The sequence below is a fragment of the Rhinatrema bivittatum genome, chromosome 16, assembly GCF_901001135.1.
Source record: "Rhinatrema bivittatum chromosome 16, aRhiBiv1.1, whole genome shotgun sequence".
In the NCBI taxonomy this organism is placed as follows: domain Eukaryota; kingdom Metazoa; phylum Chordata; class Amphibia; order Gymnophiona; family Rhinatrematidae; genus Rhinatrema; species Rhinatrema bivittatum.
The window spans coordinates 33325989-33348255 of NC_042630.1; the positions used below are offsets into that span (position 1 = coordinate 33325989).

The following is a 22267-nucleotide window of genomic DNA, read 5'->3' on the forward strand; positions in this document are numbered from 1 at the left end:
CTTAAGTGTTTACCATTCCCTTGTTTTTATCTCCCTTGTTAACAATTTCCATGTTTATTATTGTTCAGTGTATTGACAAAGGAAAAGCTTGATTTCCTGCATTTTTGGTTGGAATGTAAACCGATGTGATATGTAAAATCGAACACAGTATATTAAAAAAAATGTAAAAAAAAATTAAATAAATAATATTCAGATACACCAAATACTTCTCGATTTAACATAAATCTTCAAAATATAACCACCCAGAAGCCTACCACTATTTGAATGAGACAGGAGAGGACCGGCTAGACAAGTGACCATCTTCCAGCCACCATTATCCAGAAGTGACTAAGGAGCCAGGAGTTTATTTATCCACCGTCTGAAGGGCATCTAATCCGGCTCACGGCGGGCTGCAAGATCCCTCCTTGAACTGGGTCACTTGGGTGAGGTCATCTGCCATCATTAATAAGGGTGACTGACCATGGTCAGCGGGGAAAGGCTTGGCCTGGTTTTAGCCTACAGTGCATTCTGGGACTTGTAGTTTCTGTTTTTTTCTAAGAGGCCTTAACAGCTGCAAGTTCATGGATGCCAAAAGGGTGGGGGTAAAAACAGGCCTGGGCTCAGCCTGTTCCTTAGGATCTGGAGTCATGTGGTCACCTTGGTCTTCAAGGTTAGCTGGTGCCCCATACAGAAATAAAAAAAAAAAGGCCAAAATAATCCCCATAAGTGCATTGACGTTCTAAAAAAGGCACAACAGTCAGCAGAAGGCCCATGACCTGTCTTTACAGTACCTCCCCCTCCACAGGAAGCAAGAACCGCTACCCCTTTAAGGCCCAGCCGGGCCTTCACCTCCCACTCCTCCTCCATAACCCAAAGGAGCCGCATCATCCAGGCGGAAGGATCCACAGCAACACGCTGCAGCCGAACTTGCGAGGAGGAGGGCGGAGGCAGGCCGGGCTCCGCCCCCGGCCCTCGCGACTCGCCCTCTCATTGGCCGTGGACCCCCGTCACTCAGCTGTCTCCCCCCCAGAGGGTTCGGCTGCGCCGGGCTGGTTACGTTGTATCTTTTGCAGGGGCTCGGGTTAGTTACATTGTGGCGGAGGGGGAGGAAGGCAGGAAAGGAGGGGAAGGAATGGGCAAGAAGGGGCGCTCCGGCGGGAGCGAGTGATCGGATCTCTCTCCCCGGGGGAGGAGCGGCCGCCCGTGGCCCCGGCGAGAAGGAGGAGGAGTGAGGGGCGCCCGGACCTGCTGGTAAGCCCTGGCCGCCGCGTCTCGGAGGGATTTGATTTCATGCCACCCTGCAGCCACAGATCAGGGCTTTAGGCCCACACACCATCCCCCCCCCCCCTCCCCAGGCATGGTGACATTTGGAGTCTTTAACATGTGGATCTGGAGCAGAAAATGGCAACCAGGTTTTTTATGGGAGGGAGGGGGTGCAAGTATTTCTGGCATTATTATTTTATTTAATGACATTGCCCCCTCCTTTCTTATGAAACGAATTGTGTTAGATGCAAGTTATGGAGGGGGAAGGGCGGGGGAGAAACAGGTGGCTACTGTCCCCCGCAGAGGTGGTGAGGGGGCTGGCACATAGGCGGGGGGAGGGGGGGACTTGGCACCAGTCCCTCCCCACCCCTCCCCCTGCTGCTGTCAGTCCCACTCCCCCCCCCCCCCCCATCACTGCCCTTTATCGGAATCGGAAGGCTTTCTGCCTGTGTTTACATCAGAGGGCAAAGTGTGTGGACTGGGAGCTTCGCCAGCCGACATAAGGGGAAATTGTTATTCCATAAGATTTCGTTGTTGTTGCCTTGGGTATCACCGCAACTTTTATAGGGGGTCGTAACCCCCCACCCTTTGGGGATTTTCTTGCTTGGCTCCTTTGGTGAATGCCTCCCCCCCTTGGTGTTGGAGTGGCTGCAGGGGGGGGGGGGGGCTTTTCGTGGCTGGGTGGAAGAAGGGGGGGCAGAAGCCCCGATGTGAATGAAAGGTGCGAAATCAGGAGGGAAGAGAAGGGGGAGGGGGGGGACACCATGTCTGCAGCCTGGGTCAGGGGACGGCCTGGCCTGGCCGCCCCAGCCTCCAGTACCTGCCGCTTTTCATTGTATCCTCTGCCCCCCGGATGCCATTTCTGGTCGCTGCTCGCTGCGATGAGGAGGTTTTCTTTTTGGATTCTGAGATGGGAGTTCGGCCGAATGTGGCGCTGTCAGCCCTTTCCCCTTACTGGAAGATGCGAGGAGAGCTGACATTAAAGAAATTCAATCTCCCCGGGGCTTTGTCTGTACATATTTGACAGCTCATTTTGCAAGCCTTTTAGGTTTCTTTCCCCACCTGCCTTTCCTCGCCACTTGGCTATTTTATTTTTTCATTTCTAGTCTCCCTTCCTGGAATGAAAGCCGGGTTCCCCTCTGACCGTGGTGCCGTTTACTGCACTGAGACAGGAATTAGGAGAAACCCCCCCCCCGGGCAGTTCTGGATCCACCTCACCAATGTTTGGGCTTTTCAGCCAACCCTTTCGGTGTTTCACTTTTCAGATAATTTGCTCTTTGGCTGGTCCCATTTCCTCCTGATTATGTGATGTCCTAATTGAAGGAACTAATAAAAGAAAACCTGCATGTGTATATATGTGTGTGTGTATATATTTCTTAATGTGTGTATATAATATTTATACATATACAAACACATTGAGAAAAATGTATTTTTTTTTCCTTTATGGGAAAGCAAAGCAAAACGAACCTGAAGCAGAGGTGTGACCTGGGTGCATTTGCTCTGGATTCTTTTGCATGACTCTCTGACTCCTGTACAGGGGGGTGCACTGAGCACCTGTCTCCCCCTCCCCCAACCCCCATCCCTGCAATGCTCTCCTGTGGATGCTGCCGGCAGAGCGTTGCTCCTCCTTCGGAGTGGGTGGGAGATGTGAACTCGCTCTGCTTTAGGAGGTGGAGGTGGTGGTGGTGGTGGTGGGGTGTTGTTGATTGCCGGGTCTCTCCAATCGCCAGGGTCGGGTTTTCGGGGAAGTAGACGGCAGGCTCCGGCCTCCTGCCTGGTGCCAAGCTGCCGGGAGGGCTGGAGCGGGCGGCTTGGCCTCCAGAGCCAAGTCTGCCGCTCGTGCCATGTTCTGGAATATTCAGAGAACACGACTGAAACCTTCTCGTTTGTCCAAAAAAAAAAGAAAGAGAAAAAAATGCCTTGTTTCTCTAGTGATGCGTGCTTCCCAGATGTACCTGCTGCACTGTCGATGAGATTCTCGCAATCTTATTTGAGAGATCTTCCCAGATTTAATGCCCGTGGGTCTCTAGGTACTTTAAAATATAACTTGCACGAGCACACCTCTGCTAGCACGAAGCGATTGAGCCCAAAAAGAGGCAAGACTGATGGGGGGCCGGTCCCCCCACTCCTTTCCCCAAGGGGCTGTAGGCTACCATACCGCTTGCATTTTTGGTTCTGGAAAACCGAACGTTGACAGCAAGAATTCAGTGATTTTTGTCCCTTCATCTCCCTGGTAATAGCTTAATCGTGTGACGTCGGGTGATCTTGACAGGTCATAGCATGAACTCTGATAACGTACGCACATGGAGGGGCGTTTTGCAGAACTTATTCTATTGCATTTTCCAAATCAACTGAGAATTTCTCACTTGAGTTTGGACCAAGGTAAAACGTGGAAGAAAAAAAAAAAAAAAGGACCCTGTGTGGCCAGGGGAGATCTCCTCTGTTGCTCCACCGCAAGCAAATGCATCCGGCACGGGATCTAGCGCCCCTGGTAGGGTTGGCCGACCAGTTCCCAAAGTCAGGAGGGGCAGGCTGAGGCTGCCGGGGCCTTGCCCGCCTTTGCATCCGGATGACTTGAAACTCCATGACCATAAATGCACTGGGGGAGAGGGGGGTTAAAGCCAGGCCTGCCTCAGCCTGCCCCCGACGGAGCTTTGCTCGTTGGGCACTTTCCTCCTGTTTCTTCCTGGCGTAAGCACTGCTAGCACCGGGATGAGCCACGTGGCCCCGGCTGCCCGTTGCCCTCTGTCTCCTGTGTGGGTCCCAAGCTCTCTGGGGGCAGGCATTTGCAGGTTCCCCTCACTTTCTTGTACGTTTGCTCGCGTGTATTGACGATGTAGTTAAAAGAACGCACGAAAGTTGAACTCTAGCATTTTTCTTACTTTTTTTTAAGTTTCCGCGGAAATGGTAGAAACGTGGTTTTTTTTTTTTCCTCTCACTTTTTCGGTTTGACCTTTCTTACCTGCTTTGGAGTGTCTCCGTCTGGGGGGGGGGGGGTGTCTTGATTTGAACTCGTGCTAAGGTATTGTCCTGAGCGGCACTCAGGTTGGCGGTTGGTTATCGTGGATCCGCCTCTCCTGCCTCCGCGCGCCCATAACGGAGGTCGCAGGGTTGCCAGCACAAAGCTTCCTGATTCCCTTTTGGCCACCCAGTGGGGGGGGGGCAGTGCTGGTGCCACTACCCGGACATTGAGGTCAGCTGGAGAGAGGGGTGGGAAAGAGACTGGATGGAAGGAGGGAGGGAAGCAGAAGAGCAAAGGGGAGGTAAAAATGACTTCTCCTACGGATTGAGACTGGTGTCCCTGTTTTCTGCACCCTGGCAGCACTCCGTGGCCCTGCAGAGCCCGGCCCGGGGTAGGGTTCGCCTTCTCCGTGGCACGGTGGGGTTGCCACCTGCACAGTATCGTGGGCACCTCGTGCGCGGAAGTCTCGAGCTCTCGCTGCCAGCTTTCCTGGGCAGTGCTTCAGGCCCGGCAGATCTTCGCCTGCTCTTAAAGGGGAAGCACCGTCCAACCAGCCTCCATCTCTCTTTATTTTGACGCGCTGGGTAGCTTTGTGTGTCGCCTTAGCTGGAATCGGTTTTGTTTTTCCACCTTTTATTTATTTATTTTGTCCTACTCTTGAACCTCTGCAGTAAAAGTGCTTTTGGAGTTGTTTTCTTGGTTTTGTTTCTCCCCTGTCGCAAGAGCATTTGGGTAGAAGAGGAGGCCCTGGCGCCGAGCTTGGTTTGTCTCCCCTCCCAGCCCCGTCGCTCGGGGAAACGCGGCCGCCGGCTCCCTACGACGAGCGCTCCCGCCAGAGTGGCTGCGGAGTGCCTCGCTGCCTCGGCGGTGCCGTCTGGGAGGAGCCTCGCGGCACCCTGAGGTCACCGAGAGAGGTGCATCTTGGGATACATCATGGCAGCTGTGGAGAGAAGAAGGCCAAGATGGCTGCCAGCGGGCCGGAAAAGGGTCCTGGATCCTTTGCAGCGCCTGCAGGGCTATAAGGGAGCACAAGATGAAAATTCTGTCCAGAAGGTGCTTGCCCCATGCTGGGATGTTGCCTGCCTTCCTAGGTCAACCCTGGATGAACATTTAAAATACGAGATCAGCAAGCCTGGAATTAGAGCTCCAGGTGGATGTTTCTGGTACCCGGACACGCAGGAGTTGGGAGTCTCCTGTGTTCGATTAATTTGTTAAGTTTATCCAAAAGCTGGGGAGAAGGGGGGGGGGGGGGGGGGGGCGGCTAGGGGCATTTTGAGAGAGGCCGGAAAGGAAGCGAACTTGTTCGCTTGCTGAATGGAGAAGCTCCAGATTGTGCGAGGGGGGTTGGAATGGTCTTGAATGGATCAGAGTTGAGGACGACAAGGCTCTGCGTGGGCCTTCCAGCGGCTGAGCCGGATTTTGAGCATGCATGGCACAGATACGGAGGGCATTGGTAGGGAAAGACCCGGAGGGGGAGAGGTTGGTGTTGGGTTGCATTAGGGGTGTGAGAATTGTTCAAAGCTCCAACTTATTCAAACTACTGAAATTTTAAACAGTTAACCTTTTTAAAAAGTTTAAACTTCCTGCTCTCTCCCCCCCCCCCCCCCCCTTGTGAGGGCGGCCATGGGAGCCGCGCAGCCAGACAGGGAGAAGCTGCCGAAGTCGGCCGCGACCCGATCCGCTCCCTCCCCTCCCGGCGGCTAATAAACGGTTAAACGGACTCGACGACGAGGCTTATGGCCATTCATTTTTATCGGGGGTTTCTTGTCTTGGTTTTGAGGGGCAGCTGGCTATGCAGTGGAGCGAAGACGCGGGCAGTCTGCTCAGAAACGTAGGACTGTAGGCTCTCGACGATTGCCTCATTGTCCTGCGGAATCTCTCCAACCTGCCTCTTGGGCCAGCATCTTGCGACTTTTCACCAGGCGGCCATCGTGATGGCAGTAAGATCGATTTTATATATATATTTATGGGGCTATACCCGCCCCCCCCCATCTGCACGTGGCTTTACAAGGTCGTTCGTCAAGGTTAGTCCCTTCCCCGAAGAGCTTAACGAAATTCGGGCCTGAGGAGGGGACGAGGGCAGGGATGTGGCAGGAGGGGGGTCAGGGGGGGGTGGCTCTTAAGCGTTTTGGTGTGCCGTGGCCCCTCCCCCCAACCTCCCCTGGGAATTGCATCTTTTCTGAAAATACTGAACTTATGCAAATTGCTCTGATTACTGGAATCTTAGTCATCGGCTCCTGCCCGTGTGTTTATACACTTGGTGAGATTGATAGAGCGGTTTAAAAAAAAAAAAAAAAAAAAGATTATTATTATTTTTTTTTTTTTTTGTGTGACAATCTGCCGAATGTTCCCTTCCACAATCTGTTTCACCATGTGCGTGCGCGTCGCAGCGCTGTTCGTTAGCCTGCCCCGTTCCGCTGGGGTTATGGGGGGGGTCCAGCATCTCTCTGGTAGACCGAGATGGGGGGTGGAGAGAATATTGGAATATGTATAACTCGCCGTTCTTTGTTACGTGCGTTAGTTCCATGCAAAAGAGAACTTTTATTAAAAGGTAAAGCTTAGCGAATCCAGCCTGATGTCACAGGGTGGTGAGGGGTGGGCTGAGCTGCCACAACTGGTGGTCCCTCTCCCTTGGTGCACTCTTATGAAATAAGAGGTATAGAGATTGTCTATGCAGTCAGCTTGCAGGTTGCTTACCCTCTGCTGCGGTTTGTTCAGTGCAGGCAGGCCAGCTTGTTCTTCATGGGGGCATGTAGTGCCGTGGAGTAGCTCTGTGTGCCGTGTGTTTTGTTTTGTTTTTTTTTGCCAGAAAAAGCCAGTGCTGGGACTGAATTTAAGAAAGCTTGGGTTGGATGCGGAGGGCAGTGAGGAGAGCAAGGTGGAGAGGTTGGGTAAAAGACGCGGGCGCGGTGGAGACCTGGGTGTTGGACTTGTGCGATTTGTCCACCCAAAAAGGAAGAGGAGAGACAACCAAAATCTGACGTGGATCAGCGGCGCTGACCTGCAGGCAGCCGAGCCGGTACGGCTTGCAGCTGGGAGATGCCCTTAGCTGGAGCGTTGCAGATAGGAGTGACCGGACGTAGGTCCTTAGCTGCCACCCAGCTGCGCTTGGGCTCCCAAGACAAGAGCTGTTGCACAGTTACTCTGAGTTAGATCAAGACGGCCTCGCACCACCGAGCCATCCAAGGATCCTCGTGTAACGCACGACGGTCTGTATCCTCCCCCCCCCCTCCCCCCGACATGCCCCAGCTGGCTTCACCTGCACGTGGGCGGTGTACACCCCACCCCCCCCCCCCCCCGGTCCGAGGCACCGGCTCATCCCTTTGCTGACTCTCCACAAATCTGCGGGGCGGTTTTTGGATTTTAGATTTCATTGTTCCAGTTCCGAGCTCAAGGCGCATTACGGTTCCGGGTACCTTTTTGGCTTATTTCTTTCTGTTCTTGGTACCAGGATATTCCCCCCTCTTGGGTAATTCTAGCCTGCCCGCCCCGGGAGGTGGCTGTTCGTTCTAACGCGCTGCATGGCAGAGAGGAGGAGCCAAATCCCCCGTTCCTTGGCACCGTCTTCCTGTCTCCCCTCCCCCGAATCCTCGAGATCCTTTCCTTGTATCCGGTCCTTCCTTAGGGAGCATCCTCGTGGTAATTCTTACGCCGCCCCCCCCCCCCCCCCCCCACCCGGCAGAAGGCGTCCCAGCTCGCGCGGGATCCCTAACACCGCCGTAAGAGCCGTCCAGTCTCTGCCCGATTTCAGCCCTGTTGGGACCCCGGCTGGTCTCGGCCTTTCTCTTCACTTCTTTTCGAGGCCTTCCTGGAAAGAAATATTTCTTCACCGAAAGGGCGGTGGATGCGTGGAAGAGAGGATCCCGGAGGCGGCAAACTCTCGGTCAGGAGAATTCAAGAGAACCCGGACTAAGCACAAAGGAGCCTTAGCTGTGAGGCGGGACAGAGTGAAGGATGGGCATAGACAGACCAGAAGTGGTCCGTCCGGCCTCAGGGTGGCAACTTCCCTACCAGGCAGAGAGATTACATCTAAAGTTTCCCCGGTTCTGCATTTGGGGGGGTGTCCTGTGGGCTTAGGCAGTGAGGGGGAAAGCCGGAGACCTTAGGTGGGCTTTATGCTCCTCGTCGGCTTCTCTTGCTGCTCTCCATTGCCGCCCGTTACCTCCACCGCTTCCGCCAGAGGCCATTCCTGCGCGTCTTCCTCCCTTCCGGTTTCCTCCGAGATCCGCACGACCGCCGGCGTGCCAAGAAACCGTGCGCTGGCACGCAGGAAGTTCTTTCCTTTCCGTAATCTGCTTCCCGGTTTTATTTCGAATCGCACAGACTGGCGCCCTTCCCGTTCCTGTGAATGGTTGGCATTGGCTGATTACTGCCTCGGGGGCGGAAGTGCGGACCCTTGTCGGGTCGAATCGCCCAGGTGTGAAAACCTTTTTGGCTTTTTTAAAAAAAATTTTTGGTTCCACGGTTATGACATAGCAGCTCGCCACGTTTGTCAGGGACCGGGGCCCCTGTCATCTTCCCGCCTCCTCATCAATTCGTGTGGCGCTCTAAGGTTTTTTCCCGCACCGGTAGTCGACGGCTTGCTCGAGCGCGTTCTGCTCCTTTCCCCCTCTCCCCGTGCTGGCGGAGCACTGGATTTTACCGGTGCGGTACTTTGCCGAGTAGGGTAGAGGGAGAAGGGTTGGGGAGAGCAGCCTGATGAGAGCGGGGTCTCCTTAACCTTGCAACAGAAGGAGCAGAAGCTTGGGGGGCGTCCGGGCACGGTGGCAGTCGTGACACGCGGCGGCAAACAAACGTGCTGGGTGGCTGGAACCAGAGCCTTGGGGGAGCGGAGAGAGAGAGATGTGCGCAGGCGCGGCTCGCAGCCCCTTCGGGGGAAAGGGCTGAGCTGAGCATTCATCTCCTAGAGGCGCCCGGTGCTGCCAGCAGAGGGATCGCTTCGGAGCTCCGTCTGCTTCCTTTGGCCGTAGATTGGTTGCTTTTATAATGCGTCGGAGGATGGCGCCTTCGTCCCGCTGCGGTCCGTCCCGTATGCCTTCATGTGCTCTCCCTCCCCTCCAGCAGTGATTCCCGTGGCATCCGCGAGCTGCATCTCGAGCAGGGACGAAGCCGGGGTCTTGGGTTGCCATAGCCTGGTTGTGGGGGGGTTCGCCCTTCGCAGCCATTTTTTTCCCCAGAAGGCTTGGGGGGGGGGGGGGGGGGTACCTGCTTCTCTCCGTTAGGGGTGCAGCGGGTGTAGGGCTTGGCGGGAGCGCTCGCAGGGCGTCGTGGAAGGGATATTTAATCCTCTGAATCCGCCGCTCCTTGCACAACATCTTGAAAGGAGGCCGAACCTGCTCCTTTTTATTTTTTTTTTTGTGTTTCTTGATAACTGCGTTCCCGTGGTTGCCGGGCCTCTGGTTCCTCCTGGCCACCTCTGTTCCTTCTCCTGAACATTTGGCGTGGAGCAGAACTGGTTCTGGTTACTCGTTCGCCTTTGGGGGCGGTCGAACCGATTTTACCTGTGATGAGTCCGGGCACCCGCTATTGAACATTTATTTTTTTTCCCCCTCTCTGCCAGTCCTCCTCCCTTCAGCATTGAGCGTGGACCTGTCCTCCCGTCTGCAGGCCGAGCAGATGACTTTGTAGCCCTTCGGTGAGGGCCGTCTAGGGGCCGCCCCTCCCCCGGCCTCTGCCAGCACCAGGCCTCACCCTCCACCTTCTGGATCACCAGCTCGCCATCTTGATGTGCTCTCGGCGCCGGTTTCTCCCTTTTCCGTATCTCGCGCGTGTGGCCGGCATTACACAGTTCTGCAGATTTTTCCTGTTTGGTGGGACGCGGGAATAGGGAGATGATGGGAGGGCTCCCCAAAATGTTCGGAGGTTTTTGTCCAGGCCGTGTAGATGCTTAAGGCAACAGTTTAGAAATTTAGAGGCTGGACCGGTCCTCCAAGCTCGCTCAGAAATCGAGCCAACGTGGACTGGGACCCCCGCTCTTTCAGCCCCACGAGAGGAGCACCTTCGGGGTGTTGGCAGTAAATCTGTGGGTGGATTTTATAAATGTGTGTGTTTTGGGGGGGGGGGCGTTTAAATTCCGGGACGGGACTGTGCCCGCCGTCGGCGGCCGCAAAGCTTCCACGGTGCCGCGCTGTGCCGTTCTGGGTGAAGGTGAGCGTTTCTCTCAATGGCCTGTAACCGTTTGAGCAGCAACGCCGGGCTTTCTAGGCAACTCGGAGCAGAGAGAAAAAGAGTCAGTAAATGAGATCCCTCTCTCGTGTTAAGCTGCTTCTGATGCTGTGGCATTCTGAATTCAAATTTTTATATTAAGGTGGAAAGAAGGGAAGACTGGAGAAGAAGGAAGCGGTGAAGTTGATGCTTGAAGGGATCTAATAGTGCCAGGGGTGTCCCTTTACCCCATCCAGTGGTGGTGGAGCTCCAGTGCCTGCCAGGGGCTCGTGGCTTCTGATTGTCCCTTAAGAAAAGTCTAAAAGCCTCCGGCCTTGCAGCAGGGCAGACCCAGCACGGGATCGGCCTCTGCTCCCCTTCGCCCTCCCTCCCCCCTCCCGTTGCATCTCATAGGGGAACGAGGGACCTGGGACTGGACCGGCCTGGGGGGGAGCCGGTGTCCTCTCTCAGAATTAGGTCACCCCGCTCTGACTGTGGCCTCAAGCCATTTTGGCCCCTAGGGGGTGCTGAATTTTTACCAGGGAGTGAAAGCCATTGGCTGCAATATTTACATTCGGGTTAGGGTGTGGGGTGCACTCGGTGAGACCGTGCAGAGCAGTCAGCCGAGGGGAAAAGAGAGGCTAAATTTTATATAAACTTGCAAACGCTGCAGCGGTCGCTCAGTCAACCTTCCTGTTAAGACTAAAGACGCAAATTCAGTGGGCTCTGCACACAGGTCTTGGGAGTGCGGTGCGCGGAAGGGTCTAGTTTTTCAGGCCTAGCACAGCATTTTCGATATCGGTCCAGGTTAAGTAGCAGTGATCAATCTGACCTGATCTATTGCTGGGGGGGGGGGGGGGGGGGGAGCTGACCTGAAACAGCGCTTAGGGCGTCTCTGCACACGTCCGCCTCCGTTCCGCCAGTCCGCATGGGCCGGTTCTGGATTTCCTGAGGGTAGGAGAAGACAGGTCATAACCTCCCCCCCCACTCTCCCAAAACTCACATCTTTCTGGAGCCAAGGCCTTGGCATTTTCCCAGTAGGGATCGTAATTTGCATGGGTTTTATATATTTTAGGGGGGGGGGGGGGCGGAGATGGAGAGTGGGGGAGGGTCTCTGGAGAAGCGAAGGCGGCAAGGAGTCGAAAGATGGCCAATAAATCGCTGGTATAGGTCCATGCATCTGAAATGTGGTGCAGTGCTCTCATGGCCTCACGCTGGTGATTGCCGTCCTAGGAAGGGGGTTCAGGTTTATATATATATATATATATATATATATATATATATATATAAACCTGAACCCCCTTCCTAGGACGGCAATCACCAGCGTGAGGCCATGAGAGCACTGCACCACATTTCAGATGCATGGACCTATACCAGCGATTTATTATATATATATATATTATATATATATATATATATATATATATATAAGATTGTCCTTAGGAAGTGAATGTTTTGGGGGTTTTTTACGATAGGGGTTCCTGCCCCTGGAATCCAGCGGCACCATCCCAGGCTGCCAATCATTGGGGGGTCTTCTGGGACAAAACGCATTTTCTTTCTGATAAGCAAAGCAAAGTTAACTTCTCTGCCTTGTGTCCCGTGCAACAGCGTCGTCTCCGTGAGAGCCCGCGAGCCCCCTCCGAACGGCTTTGACCACGCGAGACTGGAGGGAGAGAGGAGAGAGGCTATCTTTTTTTTTTTTTTTTTAATGTGTATTTCTTATTGCAGGGTTTGACTTTATCAGATGCAAAATGCTGCTGAATTTCAGATAAAATACTGCCGTAGCCCGTGCCGAAGGAACTGAACCAAAACGCGCGGAAAGGTCCTGAATCAGGAGTAGGAATCCAGAAGCCAGGAAGAGTCGTCATTTTTTTTTTAAGACAGCTGAGGAGCAGGGGGCCCGTTCGAAGCCACAACTGCCCCTCTGGTTCCGAGTTAGGCCTGGAGTCGAGTGCCTGCTGCCTGTCAGACCCGGGAGGGGTAAATCACGTTGCTTCCCTTACCGACCGGGAAGGACGCTGTGCCCTAGCCTCTCTGTTCTTGGTTGGTAATGGTGTGCTTTTCAATTATTTAATCGGAGCAGGAGATTCTGTTCTCTAATAGCGGCGGCGTAATGCTTTTCCCTTTTAGCAGGGATGGCGAGCCGTGACTGCATCTCGTTCCCGTGCTCTTGTACTGGGCTCAGAGTGCTCCAGGAGGACTGCGTTCTGCACTTCTCGGCTTCAGCCTTCCAGAAAGCAATTGCGTGGTTGCTTTTTTTTCTTTTCCCGAGCAATTTCAAAAGTAAAGAGTACAGCAGTAAATGTAGATTAAAAAAAAAAAAGCATTCCAACATTGTAAGCTTGGTGTTCTGGGATATTCTTGCTTTACCTTGTTCAAAAAAACCCGCTCCTGTAATTAGGCGCTCTCGTTGAGATGAACTAGTTCTCCAGTTGATTAACTAAAAAGTAGTAAAACCCCAGAAAAATGTTTATTTTCAAGAGAATTGCGTTCTTTTAAACTCCAATCCAAATGAAGCTTTTTTTTTTTTTTAGTACGGAATTTCAGCAAATTTAAGAATTATTATTGGGCAGCTGCCCAATAATAAGTTTTAAAATGATGCCATGGATATTTGCATTTTAATTCTATGGAGCACTTCAGCCTGATGTGCGTCCTTTAATAATATATTGATGGGGGTTGTGCGAGATCCTCTTATGTTAAGAAGGGTCAACTTGAGTGCAACATTTTGAAGTCTGGGCCGCTTAGGTTTGGTTGGTGAATTGCGCAGACGACGCAAAGCTTCTAACGGTACTCATAACATAGCAACGTAGTAATGATGGCAGGAAGAGACCAGATGGTCCATCCAGTCTGCCCAGCAAGCTTCCCAAGGTAGTAACTGCCGCTCCATGCAGGTTACCCACACGTTTCTGTTAAGGGTAGTGAGTGCCGCTCAGTGCAGGTTACCCACATGTTTCTGTTAAGGGTAAAAACTGCCACTCAGTGCAGGTTACCTCCATGTTTCTGTTAAGGGTAAAAACTGCCGCTCCATTCAGGTTACCCCCATGCCTTCTGTTAAGGGTAGAAACTGTCGCTCCATGCAGGTTACCCCCATGCCTTCTGTTAAGGGTAGAAACTGTCGCTCCGTGCAGGTTACCCCCATGCCTTCTGTTAAGAGCAGCGACTGCCGCTCCGTGCAGGTTACCCCCAAGCCTTCTGTTAAGGGTAGAAACTGTTGCTCCGTGCAGATTACCCCCATGCCTTCTGTTAAGGGTAGAAACTGTCGCTCCGTGCAGGTTACCCTCATGCCTTCTGTTAAGAGCAGCGACTGCCGCTCCGTGCAGGTTACCCCCAAGCCTTCTGTTAAGGGTAGAAACTGTTGCTCCGTGCAGATTACCCCCATGCCTTCTGTTAAGGGTAGAAACTGTCGCTCCATGCAGGTTACCCCCATGCCTTCTGTCGAGGGTAGAAACTATTGCTCCATACAGGTTACCCCCATGCCTTCTGTTAAGGGTAGCGACTGCCGCTCTGTGCAGGTTACCCCCATGCACCCTTTTCCTCATTTTCATTCTCAAGCCTTTAGGGATCTGCACTGTTTATCCCATGCCCTGTTGAATTCATTTACTATTTTTTGACTCATCCCCTCTTCCGGAAGGGCATGGCAGGCACCCGCCGCCCTCTCCATGAAGAAGTATTTCTGATAATGTGAGAGCTCAGCTGATATCCGTCGCGGCGACCGAAGCAGAAAAGCCACCCGGGGCACCGTGGAACCCGGTCTCTCCGTTCGCTGTGGCGCGAACCCCCGGGGAGCGCATCTGGGAGGAGGGAGGCGGGGGCTGCCCCTCTGAATCGGCCTCGGAACCTGATTTTTTGCCCCTCCCCCCGTTTTCGATTCCTTCTGAATTTCCATAGTGCCCTCATTCCCGCGGGACGCTCTGTGGCCTTGGCACGGGACGGGCGCGTTCGCACGTCGCGCTGTCTGGAATCGGGCAGCCGTGGATGGCGTCTGACAGCGCTCGGAGGGGTTTTGCCGTGTGGTTTGTTTTTTTTTGTTTCAACAGATCCCCAGTTCGGTGTGGAGGCCTTTTTGGATTGCAGGGAACCGGAAGATAAGCTCTCTGTCTGGGACGAGGGGATTTTTTATTGGCACGTAGAGGATGCGCTCTGTTTTACCGTGCTTTCTGTCAGGTCTATCCAGTAAAGTGCGGCCGCGTTTACCCCGCACCTAACCCGCATTCTACTCACTTTCCGGCCGCGTTAGCCCTTCCTGCGATCCCGAATCCCCTTTAACCTACTCCTACCGCGTCCTAAAATCCCCGGGCAACCCCTTCCGCACGCGGCATGTATATTGCATGCAAACGAGCGAATTAGCTCGATATTGCATGCAAACAAGCCAATTAGCTATTCCCTAGCATCCCGTAACCAGCGCCCCGACTATTGCTATCTTTCCCTGCCGTTTTGTCGCGCGTTTAACCTGCTAACTTACCGCCTACCCTGACCCCTGCGGTAGAGGCAGGGGTCAGGGTAGGCGGCAAGCTTTCCCCCAGCCCCCGCTCACCTGCCCCGGCCGCGATCATGGGTGCCGGTCTCCGGGGCAGCCCCAGTCCTCTCCCCTCCTCCCGAAGCAAAAAAAAAAAAAGCGAAAAAAAACGTTGCAGCCCCCTCCGATGTCCGGAGGGGGCTGCAAAAAGTAAGTCGCTTCGTACTGCCAGCCCCTTCTTCCCTAGTCCCGGAGCAAGGCTGCTTTTCGCGCCCTGCTTCGGGAGGAGGGAAGAAGAGACACTGACAGTGTGAAGCGACGAAGCAACTTACTTTTTGCAGGCGTCCATCTTCGCGAGCAGCTGGAGGCAGGAGAGGTCATCCGATGTCCGGAGGGGGGTGCAAAAAGTAAGTTGCTTTGTACTGCCAGTCCCTCCTCCCGGAGCAAGGCTGCTTTTCGCGCCCTGCTTCGGGAGGAGGGGAGGGGGGGACTGGCAGTCCCGACTTCCTGGTATCTGTCATTTCAAATGACATTTGAAATGACAGATACCAGCGTGGCGTGAAGCGTTAGGCCCGCGCACCCAGGATACTGTATAGGCGCTCTATCCAGTAAAATGGGTTGCTCGGGCCTAACGCTTCACGGACCCTTCTTAGACGCGGTTTACATTTGCATGAAATTATAGTTCAGGATCGAGCGGTAGGTGAGCTGCACTGTGCGTGCGGCAGCCGCGGGTGCGCCGGGCACTAACGCAGCTCTTCCTACCGCTCGGTACTGGATAGACCTGTGTATTCGCCACCGCTCCCCAAAGAAACCAGAAAGTAAAACTTTTTTTTTTTTTTTTTTTTTTAATGTACCTACGAGATGCATTTTCGGGTGGGGCAGAGGGTTATGACACTAGGTCATTACTAACAGGCTGAACTGGTCCCGGTCCTGTCCCAGTGCCAGTGTGGACTTGCAGTTCCGTGCGCTGGGTTGGAAACAGGGCGAGCCGGTCCGGTGTGTGCGCGGGAGGATGGCGGTGGATGACACACCAGGGACTCGCTCAGCCTGTCCTGGCCAACCTTGAGAGCCACGGGGCTCCCCCCGCCCGCCTGACACGGCAGAGGCGGACGCTGAAAGCTCGCCTCCAAAAGTTAAAGCACGTCAGCCACTTAGAGCCCCAGGGCGATCTGTACCAACAAGCCTTTTCTTTTTGTATCTACGGAATTACAAAAAAAACCCAGAATCGACCGTGAAGGCTTTGGGATGGGGGGAAGCCTGAGGACTTAAGTTGTGATCTCGTTCGCTGAGAACTCCAGGGAGTCCCGAGTTCTAATCCTGTTCTCTTTGTGACCTTTGCTCCTCTCCTCTCCCTCGCACTGTGCCAGGTCTCCCTTTCCTCGGCTGTTAACAGGGATACTCCCCCAGGCCCCTTTCTCCCCTCTGCCTCCTATCGTGCAGGTGGGGTACTAAATAGGTGGCTGCATGTGGGTTCCTGCTGTGCTGTGGCCACTGACCCGGCGTTGTATCTGTCGGCCCCTCGCCCTGCAGGCAGCACTGCCCATCCCCTTCCCCCGGATGACTCTCGGCGCTCCGAGAATGAGCGTTTTTTCTGTTACGTGGTCTTGCTCCTTCTGCAGGCAGAGTGGAAAGAGAGATTTCACCTCATTAATAAAGCACCATGAAGGGGGCTTTGGTTGGCTTGTGCTAGAAGGCCCCTCTTATTTCGGTAAGAGCGTCCCGTGCAGGGGGGGGGTAGCTATTCTTTTGCTCTGGGGTTGGTTATTTTTAAACTGTTTGGAAAGTGAAGGGCTGCCACGCGGCCGGATTTTGGAAAGCCTTGCCATAAAACGTTCTGCGAGTCAGATTTTTTTTTTTTTTTTTAAATTTTGAAAAGGGGGGGGGGGAGGGAAAAGGAGACCGCCGCTAGTTAACGCGTTTCCAGTGTCCCGAGTCGAGCGGAGCAAAGCCCCTGGGTGTCTCGCCCGTGGATTTCTGGACCAGGGCTGGAGGTTGAGCCAGGAGTCGCCAGACTCTAACTCACTAAATTAAGTAACGAGAGAGCGTTTTCAGCCGGCCGCCTGTGGTGCCCCCCACCCCAGGGTCCTCAGATCGTCGGCCAGGGGAATCTCTGGAAGATGGCACAGCGCGATGGAGAAGACCAACCCGTCCAGCCTGCTGACGTCCTCAACTCATGCCAGGCCGGTGACTCGTTCCAGCCGCCCTTCCCTGCAGAGGCTCTCGTATCGTTCCCCCCCCCCCCTTGTTTTGGGGGTGTGCTGGCAGCAGGGGGGGGGGGGGTCAGATCTCTGCCACATTTATTTTTCCTGGATGCGGGGAGGGTGAGAGGGCATCGGGAGTAAAGTGGGCCTCGATTTTCTCCCCCCAGGGACCTGCTGTCGCCCTGGAGCTTTTAGCAAGGGTCGTCCCTCCCTTCTGCCCGCACCCAAAACCTCTTTTTTTTTTTATTTAAGATTAGATGGTACCAGCAGGACGAGCAAGAGAGAGAATTATTTTCTTTTCTGTCTTTCTGGCCTCCGTAGTTCTGTGCATTGCAAATTCTCTCTCCTCCCCAAAATAAACACTGCACTGTCTACACCCCCTCAGCGGCTGTATTTGGTGGCGCGATGCCCAGTCCTTGTGTGAGATATGCAGGATCCCTGCCAGTCCCCTACGGTCGCCCCAGCCTGCCTGTTTTTTTTACCCCGAGCAGGCATAGCCGGCTGAAACGCCTGCGACCCGGACCCTCTGTGACGCGGGGAGCAAGACCTTGAGCGCCTCTGACCCTTCACTTGCCAAGGTCCGGTCTTCTCCCAGGCCTACCGAGCCGAGATGCTCCCTGCTTGTCCTGCTAAAATAAGTGGGGGATGCGGGCCGGCCTCCTGGCCTGTGGTGGATGGCGGGGGGAGTCCGTAGCTCGCCGATTAGGAGGTGCAGAAGAGGCGTGCTGATTGCATGCATAACTTGGTGATAAAATACGGGTTTTACGCTCCTGAGCATGGCCCTGATACTCCCCCCCCCCCCCCCCCATGTGTAACGCGTACGATGGCTTCACGCTGCTTAAAAACGGTCACAGCGTGGACCTACGGCCGGCCTGGACGCACAGCTCCTTGGTTTATGCTCGCAGCAATTGACAGCTTTTTGACCTCATCCCTGGGGCGCTGTTAAGTCCCAGGGTGAACACAAGAGTTGGGGGGGGGGGAGGTGCATGGCCTCCCTCCATCCAGTCTATGACTCCCTGACCTCACAATCTGGGGTTCCCCCCCCCCCCCCCCCCCAGGTTGGATCACTTCCCCCCGCCCCTGTTGTTGTCATGGGGGGTACTGCAGGGTGGGACTGGATTGTCCAGCTTGGGCTGTGTTCTGCTCGTGTGATGCCCGTGTAGCATCGGCGTGGGTGATGTCTGTCCGGCCTTGCCTTCACGGGCCATTGCCGCCCAGCAGTAGAGCCAGAGAAGCCTTGAAAGGCTTAGGGTTGCTCGGCTGCCTTTGAGATGCCTGTATGTGGCTCTTAGCCGTCAGGGTGGGCATCCTAAAAGGGTGGAGGGTGTAACTCCTGTTTTTTGTTTTTGGCAGGGCTGGCCACCAGAGCATGCCAAGCTAAATCGGCCAGGCGCTGCGCCACCTCCTGCTTTAATTGGCACTTGCCCGGTGGCCGAGTGACTACGCTGGGTTACTTAGGAGTGAGTCACTCCCCCGGCCCTGCCTTTCCGGGGAGGGAAGGGAGCACCGGGGCCTCTTAAGATGGAATTAAGTGGCACGGAGGGAGGAGCAGAGGCCAGGGCTTACGAAAGTGGCAGCAATGTCTCTGTGTGGCAAAGAGCGAGACCCTACCCCCCCCTGGTTTTTTTGGGTGTTTTTTTTTTTTTTAAAAACATCAGAAGCCTCTGCGGAGAAGCTGAGGCACGGTGATGGCGTTTCTCTCTCCATCCTGCCTGTCTTTCTCTCTCTCTTTTTTTTTTTTTTTTCCGTTTTTGTGTAATTGAAACTGGAGCTCTGCCACCAGATACAATCCTGGCACATCCACGTGGCATCTCGGGGCGGGATAATGATATTCTCAGCTGAGAAATCCCATGGATTTATTTACTTTTGGTAAAAATAACTGATTGATTGAAGAAGGTTGACAGAGATGGGAGGGGGGGCTAATTGAATGAAATATTAAATTAACAGGCTGCTGATTATTATTTTTTTTTTTTTCTCTGCCTGCGAAGGACTCGCTCGTCGAGAGCTTGCTGCTTCTCACGGCTCCTGAAATAACGTGACAGAAACGTGGATGCGGCTCTCTGAACCAAAGAATCGTCCAACCGCGCGCTGCAAGGGCTCAGCCTGTTTGTCCGGCTTTGGGGGGGGGGGGACGGATGGACGGTATTCTACATTTCTGGGAGGGGGCAGACCATAGCTGGGGAGGGGAAATCTTTTTTTTTTTTTTTTTTTTCTGCTCCCGGGTGAGCCAAGGTTCCTCTTCGCCGGGTTGGGTGAATTCCCGTCCTGATTTCCGGCTGCCCTGGTGAGAGCGCCGCGGTGATGCTGCGAGCCGGGAGGAAAACTTGCGGCCGATGGTCCAAGAGGTGATGGCTCGGGTGGGGGGCATTCTGGGCCCGTGTGGGTTTGGTGCCGTACGTAAGGGTAGTTTTGAGATTTGCTCATGTGTGGCCATTCAGGTTTGGTACTGTGACCTCCGATTAGGCAAATGCAGAATGTGGTCCGGCAGCTTCCTCCAGCTGAGTCCAAACCGGCTTCGGTCCTTCTGGGAGAGGAGGGGGGGGGCCCCCCCCCAGCAGTTGTGGCTTTAAGGCGGAGGCTATAAGCTTGGCTAGTTAGGCGTTGCCGTCGTGCGATGCTTGGCGCTCCCTTCCCCCTCACCCAGGGCCCAGAAGTTGAACCCGGCTACCGCACATGGCAGCGCTCCTCCTGTGCCCCTGGCCTGGCCTCCCATGACCCTGGCAGCCGGTTGTGAGTATTGCAATCGAGTTATTTCAGGTGTCTCCATCCTCCTTTTGTTCCCCCCAAAGCCCAATACTTCTTTGTTTATAGGAAGGAAGAGCTTGCAGGTCCTCGGGTATTCATCACAGAGGGCCAGCAGTAGCCCACATCCTCTGCACCTGCTTGACAGCAAAGGTTTCACAATGAATCTCCCTGAGGGGAGGGCAGTTTCGGGCTGGGGAATTTCCTTGGGGAACTGTTTAGTTACCCGGGCATATTCCTGTTAAAAATAGTTCTCTGTGTGGCTGGAGAAGGGAGCCTTCGGTACATCTGGCCCGGTCGCTGTCAGGCTTGATGAGGGACAGAAGATGTGCTTTTAATTCTGAAGGTGCTTTTTATTTATTTTTTTTGCATCTGTTTATCAGAGTTTCCTATCCCCAGGACCTCGGTTTGAGCTCTCTGGGGGGTGCCGGTCTTACAGTAAAAGGGAGGATTTGAGGGCTCGCTCCTAGACCCTCCCTCCCCCACCCCTCCTGATGTTTCTGCAGCTTGCTGGTAACTCCGCCGTACAGCTCATTACCGGACCGAGTCGTTTCTAACACCGTGTGATCCCCCACCGTGGCCACATCCTGCCCTTCTCATGCCTTTTGACACGCTTCAGTGGCTTCTTTCAATGAGGTGGATCCTCGGGCGGGGGGATGGTGAGCGAACCCTAAAAGTAGCCCCGAGGCGATCGGATCCGGAAGCGCGCTGAGGGTTTTGGGCTCTGTCGGAGACGGTGTGTGCTGGGCTCGATGGACCATCGGGCCGTGGCATTTATGTTCTTAGAAGAAACCGGCGAGAGCCGTGCCTTCGTGCTCACTGGCCCAAGAGCCATTTTTTTCCCCCGGGTGGCCGCTGCTACCGTTTTGTTTTTTTTTGCCTTGCTTTGTGTGCGGTTAACCATTCGGCTGGAAGGCCATGGCTTGCGTCAGACGCACGCACGCACGCACGTGCCGGGGTTGAAGCGGACAGCGGTCTCTCTCTTCGGTCAAGGGGCCCGGCCATGGGCGGCCCAGCTGGCAGGCAGGGGAGGGATTGTCAGGCCCAACGGAGCCCCGTTATTTTTTTTTTTATTAAAAGTAGCGAGATTGATTGATTTAAAAATAAAAAGTGGAGGAGGTGAGTCAGGAAAGAGGCAACGCACTTGATTTGGGGATAAATGGAGGACCAGGAGAGAGACCTCCATTTCAACCCAAGCAGACCTGAGCCGATGAAGGGGTCTCCCCATATTGTTGATCCCGGTTTTGGGGGACGGTGAGAGTGAAATGGCAGGGAAGGTTCATGGTTTGCTGCTGCCGGTTCAAATGTTTCTAACCGTGGCTTGCGCGCGAAGCCTCTTTCGGAGCAGACCTAAGGAACGGATGGCAGCGCCACTGCGGGGGCACCGGGTGAGAGCTTGGCCCGCAGCTGCCCCTTTTGATCGGGGGGGGGGGGGGGGGGAGGAGAGAAGGGGTCCGGACAGAGACTCGGCAGTCACACCGCTCGTCCTGCGGTTGGGCCCAGGGGTGTGCCTGCCTGCGCTGCACCAAGGCCAGGTTTCCGCATGGCATCGAGTTGTCTCTTTGAAGGCTGCTTGCGGTTTGCTGACTCACGTCCCCCCTTTCGAAATCCTGAAAGCGAAACTAGCCAGCCAGGCGAGCGTGCAGCAGGGCCGAAGGAGCCATTTCTGCGGGGCGGGGGGGGGGGGGCGCGTGCAAAATATTGGGCTGCCACCTCACCCCCCCCCCAGGCCGATCCAGTCCAGCTGTTGTTCCCATTGCATGCAGGGAGCTGTAGTTCTTTGGGATATTGGAACGAGAACTCCCTGAATGGACTGGATCAAGCCGGGGGGGGGGGGGGGGGTTGGCCCATCTGACTAGCATTTTACTGTCCAAGGGCCCCAAATTATTTTGAATTCATTTTAACCTGAGAGTCACGAGCGCCTCGTTTTTAAAATCAGGCCCTCGAATATCCCAAACCTCATCAACCTTTTTTTTTTCTCCTTTGTTTATTTCTTGGCTTTCAAAGTTTTGTTTTTTTTGGGAGGGGGGGGGGGGGCAGTGCCTCCCCTGGTGCCGGAAGGCAGTTGTCCTATACTGGGGGGCTGGTGGTGGTAGCCTTGGTGGCATCGTTTAATTACCCAGAATCCCCCCCTCCCCTGTATGCACAGCGATTCGTGTGCTCGCCTGAAACAAAATATTTGTTGTGATCGCAGCATTTAACTTTGTTTGGCTGGATTTCGCTTCTGCTGCCTTTTTTTCTTTTTTTTTCTTGCTTTTCCAAAAAAATAAGATTTGTTTCCCCAGTCTGGGCATTTGGCTTCTCTCTCCTCTCATTCTGCTGCTTTCTGAAATGAGTTTTTGATTCCCGTTTCCCCCCCCCCGTTGAACCACTGATTACATTATCCCACACCCTCCTTCCGGGGTTTCTCAGTATCATCCACCCCCTCTCCGCCACGGGTTCGAGTGGTGTTTGACCGGGCACCTTGGCTTGGGCGATGTAGACCGATGGCTTTCGCATCCCGTCTGCCGGCTTGCTGTC

General features: G+C 54.4%; 1 protein-coding gene across 6 annotated transcripts in view; it reads left to right on the forward strand.

The window, feature by feature from the left end:
- Positions 1-1023: 1023 nt before the first annotated feature.
- MEF2D (myocyte enhancer factor 2D) overlaps positions 1024-22267 on the forward strand; it is a 130163-nt gene continuing 108919 nt past the window's right edge. For 2 of the 6 annotated variants that reach the window (XM_029581648.1, XM_029581650.1), the window contains exon 1: positions 1024-1230. The gene's annotated coding sequence lies outside the window, so the exon portion shown is untranslated. The remainder of the gene's footprint in view (positions 1231-22267) is intronic. The other 4 variants (XM_029581642.1, XM_029581646.1, XM_029581649.1 and 1 more) reach the window with 3 other exon arrangements.